Source organism: Tamandua tetradactyla (genome assembly GCF_023851605.1).
Source record: "Tamandua tetradactyla isolate mTamTet1 chromosome 22 unlocalized genomic scaffold, mTamTet1.pri SUPER_22_unloc_1, whole genome shotgun sequence".
NCBI classification, from domain to species: domain Eukaryota; kingdom Metazoa; phylum Chordata; class Mammalia; order Pilosa; family Myrmecophagidae; genus Tamandua; species Tamandua tetradactyla.
In genome coordinates this window covers 1694294-1700293 of record NW_027518251.1, presented here as the reverse complement: position 1 = coordinate 1700293, position 6000 = coordinate 1694294, and the positions used below count along the sequence as shown (strand labels likewise).

General features: G+C 44.5%; 1 pseudogene; it reads right to left on the bottom strand.

The window, feature by feature from the left end:
* Positions 1 to 4381: 4381 nt before the first annotated feature.
* The window catches only part of LOC143672880 (olfactory receptor 7A10-like), a 107793-nt pseudogene continuing 106174 nt past the window's right edge, over positions 4382 to 6000 (bottom strand).

Sequence of the window (6000 nt, the reverse complement as noted above, 5' to 3'; positions counted from 1 at the left end):
AGGTGTTTGTGAATTTTCTGGCACTCCACCTATTATTGATTTCCAACTTCATTCCTTTATGATCCGAGAAAGTGTTGTGTATGATTTCAATCTTTTTAAATTTGTTAAGACTTTCTTTGTGACCCAGCATATGGTCTGTCTTTGAGAATGATCCATGAGCACTTGAGAAAAAGTTGTATCCTGCTGTTGTGGGATTTAATGTCCTATAAATGTCTGTTAATTCTAGCTCCTTTATAGTAATATTCAGATTCTCTATTTCTTTATTGATCCTCTGTCTAGATGTTCTGTCCATTGATGAGAGTGGTGAAGTGAAGTCTCCAACTATTATGGTATTTGTGTCTATTTCCTTTTTCAGTGTTTGCAGTGTATTCCTCACGTATTTTGGGGCATTCTGGTTCGGTGCATAAATATTTATGATTGTTATGTCTTCTTGTTTAATTGTTCCTTTTATTAGTATATAGTGTCCTTCCTTGTCTCCTTTAACTGTTTTACATTTGAAGTCTAACTTGTTGGATATTAGTATAGCCACTCCTGCTATTTTCTGGTTGTTATTTGCATGAAATAACTTTTCCCAACCTTTCACTTTCAGCCTATGTTTATCTTTGGGTCTAAGATGTGTTTCCTGTAGACAACATATAGAAGGATCCTGTTTTTTAATCCATTCTGCCAGTCTATGTCTTTTGATTGGAGAATTCAGTCCATTAACAATTTGTGTTATTATTGTTTGGATAATATTTTCCTCTACAATTTTGCCTTTTGTATTATATATATCATATCTGACTTTCCTTCTTTCTATACTCTTCTCCATACCTCTATCTTCTGTCTTTTTGTATCTGACTCTAGTGCTCCCTTTAGTATTTCTTGCAGAGCTGGTCTCTTGGTCACAAATTCTCTCAGTGACTTTTTGTCTGAGAATGTTTTAATTTCTCCCTCATTTTTGAAGGACAATTTTGCTGGATATAGGAGTCTTGGTTGGCAGTTTTTCTCTTTTAGTAATTTAAATATATCATCCCACTGTCTTCTAGCCTCCATGGTTTCTGCTGAGAAATCTACACATAGTCTTATTGGGTTTCCCCTGTATGTGATGGATTGTTTTTCTCTTGCTGCTTTCAAGATCCTCTCTTTCTCTTTGACCTCTGACATTCTAACTAGTAAGTGTCTTGGAGAATGCCTATTTGGGTCTAATCTCTTTGGGGTGCGCTGCACTTCTTGGATCTGTAATTTTAGGTCTTTCATAAGAGTTGGGAAATTTTCAGTGAAAATTTCTTCCATTAGTTTTTCTCCTCCTTTTCCCTTCTCTTCTCCTTCTGGGACACCCACAACACGTATATTTGTGTGGTTCATTTGTCCTTAAGTTCCCTGATACCCTGTTCAAATTTTTCCGTTCTTTTCCCGATAGTTTCTGTTTCTTTTTGGAATTCAGATGTTCCATCCTCCAAATCACTAATTCTATCTTCTGTCTCTTTAAATCTATCATTGTAGGTATCCATTGTTTTTTCCCTCTTTTCTACTTTATCCTTCACTTCCATAAGTTCTTTGAGTTGTTTTTTTCAGTTTTTCTATTTCTTCTTTATGTTCAGCCCATGTCTTCTTCATGTCCTCCCTCAATTTATCGATTTCGTTTTTGAAGAGGTTTTCCATTTCTGTTTGTATATTCAGCATTAGTTGTCTCAGCTACTGTATCTCATTTGAACTCTTGGTTTGTTCCTTTGACTGGACCATATTTTCAATTTTCTGAGCGTGATCCATTATCTTCTGCTGGCGTCTGGGCATTTAGTCAGATTTCCCTGGGTGTAGGACCCAACAGGTTGAAAGAATTTTCTGTGAAATCTCTGGGTTCTGTTTTTTCTTATCCTGCCCAGTAGGTGGCGCTCTTGGCACACGTTTGTCTGTGGGTCCCACCAGTAAAAGGTGCTGTGGGACCTTTAACTTTGGAAAATTCTTGCCATCCAGGAGGTTCGCTAGCCGAAGCGGCTTGGAAGTTTTCGAGTCGGCCCGGGGTCCGAATGTGGGGAGGGTTGCTGGCCGCCACAGTCCGGGAAAGCACCCATCCGAATTTCCTAGTCGCCCGGGCGACAAGCGTGGTGGGTGGGCGCCAGCGGCAGCGGCCTTCCCAGGAGAGTGCACGTTCCCGGGGAGTCACAGGTTTGGAAGTGGCCTCCCCCACCCATCACCATTCTCCACGGCCTGGGGATTTCTGATCCAATTCTCTCAGTTGGTCCGGGGGGCCGCGCGTGGTGTGGGTGCCAGCCGCCACGGTTTCAGGGGACCGCCTCTCCAATTCTCCCAGCCAGCCCGGGAAGGGGGAAGGGAGTGACTCCAGCCACTTGCCGCCCCGCCCGGTGAAGCCCGTGCACCTCGGCGATCTCACCTGAGTGGCTTCTCTCAGCCAGCCAGCCGTTCCAGGATGGGGTACGCTCTCTTTTTTATCTCTGTTGTGGCTTTGGGCGCTGTTCTGTATCATTTCTACTCCCCTAGTAGCTGTCCTGGAAAAGAAACTAAGATTTGCGCGTCTTACTAAGCCGCCATCTTCTCCGGAAGTCTTGGCAATTTTTTGAATAATGACCTGATTTGTTACAATTAAAATAGATGGGGCCGTTGTTTTGAGGGCGAGTTTGTAAGACCGTTAATATTGCTAGAGTTAGGATTTATTCCGTTACAAAGTTTAATATAATTGGAGAGGTCACTGTTACGAGGGTGGATTGCCGCCTGACAGGCGGTGTTAGCATTTTCGTAAGCGAGATGCTTGATAAAATCGCTTTTGTTTTCCTGATCACCAAGAATGCACTGGGCTGCGATCTGTAGCCGACTGAGAAAGTTAGTATACAGCTCGTTGGGGCCCTGAACTATTTTTGATAAAGAGGACGTGAGAGCCCCTTTTTGGGGGAGTAGCCTCCATGCTTTAATGGTGGTGGACTGCACCTGGAGACCAAGTCCTCGGGGCTATTGTGCCTGGGTAGAATTAAGATGATAAGGACTTGACCCTAGAAGCTATTTTAATGACCAGGATTTTGTGCTGTCTTTTAAGATGTTGCTTTCAGCATACTTTTTACACTGCTCCTCAGAGTCCGCTTTCCATAACAGGAAATCGCCACCTGATAGGGTGGCTCTGGCGAGCTGTGACCAATCATTTGAAGTAAGCTCCTTTTCACTAATATTGTCTAGCAAAGCCAGAGTAAAAGGGCAGTTGCTCCATAATCATGTACGGCTTTCTTTAGTTCTTTTAAATATTTTAGATTAATCCTTTTGTATTTATTGGTTCGGGGTGTTTCCTCCCACTCGCGGCTACACTCGTGGCTACATTCTGATTTTATTTCGTCCTCATCATTGGCCTTCTCACTCCCTTCCTCCTCACTGCTTTCCTGTTCAGACTGAGGCTCGGAAGCTTCTGACCTTGCCTTTTGCTGGCTACGGAGGACCGGAAAAGTGTAGTGGGCACAGCGGGGGTTAGAGGGCTTATTTTGGTTATTCATTAGAGAGAGAGAAGAGAGCGCCTGACTGGCGGTTTGCAGGGAGTTAAGAAGGGGATTATTTTGCAGTTGTTGTCGGTTAGCTCTGGCCTGTTCTTGGGCAAAGAGTTCATTAAAGGCATTTGCACTGTTTCTGAGCATAGTGGCCACTTCCTCCAGGGCTGTATATTGTGGCAGGAAGGGCGGAACTCGGGGCATTATAGGATAGCAATGGTGAGGAGGTTGTGGCGCACATTGCACATGGGGGGGGGGGTCGGAAAGCCGGGAGGTCATTAAAAGCTGAGAGGGGTTTATCTGCACAGGGAGTTTTATCTTCCTGGAGGTCAGTGTCATTTGGTATATCTATAGTGACAGAATTACATTCTGAGTGGGGTCTGGAGAGGGGACGTGCATCTTTTAAGGCATTTTCTCCCTCTCTACAATGCTCTAGTATTTTAGAGTCTGAAGGGGAAGGTTTTATGGCCTCATTGATTAAGTTCCAATAAGTGAAGGCTGTAACTGGTACCTTTTCCGGCCCAAAAATTTTATAATAGTCCTTTAAACAATCTCCTACTCTCGATCAGCATTTTTGGTCTATGGTCCTGTCAGCAGGGAACCATGGACAGGTTTGATAGACAAACTGAAAGAAATTTCTAAGGTCCTTTTTCTTAACTCTTGCTCCTTGCGTCTTGAGGGTTTCTTTTAATTGTCTCACATAAAGCTCATGTGTACTAGATTCCTGTCCCATAGTGAATTTTTTAAATGAAAATGAAAGTGACTTACTGCATGATCCTTCGCTCTTCTCTTCGTTCATCCATCGGCGCGAGGCAGTGTCGCTGGGGCTGCATTCACAGGTGAGTTACTTCTGTGGCAGTCCGGGGTTATGGGAGGACCCTCCTCATTTTTTGGTGTGCAACGCTTCTATCTCTCAGCTAGCGGTCAAGCCCCACGTTGAGCGCCAATTGTCCCAACCTGCAGGACAGTCAACGGGGTCCGCCACCTGCTGAGGGAAGAATGGCTATGGGACAGAGAGACGCAAGAAGGACAGCAAGACAGGATTCTGATCAAGCTGCAAATTTTATTAAGCAAGCCAGGTGTATATATACCGGTTTGGGGAGGGAGTAGGGTATGTGGGGCATTATGATAGGAGGGAGTTCGCACCCACGGGAAGGGCTGGTTAGATAATTGGTGGGGAGTTTGCACCAGTGGGAAGGTCCCGGTGGGAACCTATTTCCGTGAAGAACCTTGTTGTACTATATAGATGCCATTGCATTAGCCGGGGTGGCCATGTTGGCTCAATCGCTATCTTAGGTTAGCCTCTGGTCCCCAACAGGTCAGGGAGCACCAGCGGGTTCTCTAGTACCAGAGAACATCATTGGTCCCCTGCTCCTGACAGGCAGGGACCAGTCCCTGTGTCTGATGCCTCTTTTATGTACCTTGTCAACAGACAGGTGAATGTATGTAATAGAAATGAGTAAGAGAGGGAACAAATGTTAAAATCAATGTAGTTGGGAATGCTAGTGATCAAAGAGCAGTGGGAGATGTAAGGGCTATGTTATGTGTGCAGTTTTTCCCTGTTTCCTCACTATTTCTCCTACTGAGCGGATGGAAATGTTCCAAGAAATGATCATGATGATGAATGTGCAATATGTAATGATATTCTGAATTCCTCATTGTAAAACGGCAGAGCAGAATGATCAAAATAGGAACTTTTCCTTTTCTTTGGTGTATTCTGGTGGTTGAGAAAAAAAAGTAAGACACGAAAATAACAAAAAAATCACAGGGACCACAGCAATTGTGTCACACATGTCTGGCACAGTCAGTGAGGACAGGAGGGTGAACAGGTTGAGCTGAGCATGAGAAAATGACCCCAGCCCAGTGGCCTGGCCTACAGGGCAGTGGCATCACCTGCGGATCAGGGAACCCTACAGGGTTTTCTGCTGCCAGAGCGCACCATTCAGCCAGGGCTCCTATCAGGAAGAGGCCAATCCCTCTTTCTGATGCTCCTTTTAGCTACCTTATCAACATTCAGGTACAATGTATGGAATAGAAATGAGTAAGAGAGGAAACAAATGTTAAAATCAATGTAGTTGGGAATGCTAGTGATCGAAGAACGGTGGGAGGAATAAGGGCTATGATATGTGTGCAGTTATTCCCAGTTTCCTCGCATTTTCTCCTACTGAGAGAATGGAAATGTTCCAAGAAATGATCATCATGATGAATGGTCAAGTATGTAATGACATTCTGAATTGCTCATTGTAAAATGGCAGAACACTATGATCAAAATAGGAATGTTTCCTTTTCTTTGGTGTCTTCTGTTGCTTCAGAACAGTTAGAAAAACATGAAAATAAGAGATAGAACCACAGGGACCACAGTCCCTGTGTCACAAATTTCTGTCACAGTCCATGGGGGTAGGAGCCTGGGGAGGTTGAGCTGAGCAGGAGTCCCCACACACTTCCCAGAGTCCTGGCTGAAAGGGTGGTGGTGGCACCTCTGGGTCAGGGAACCCCAGGGGTTTTCCTAGCCCTGGAATGCAACATTGGTCCCAAG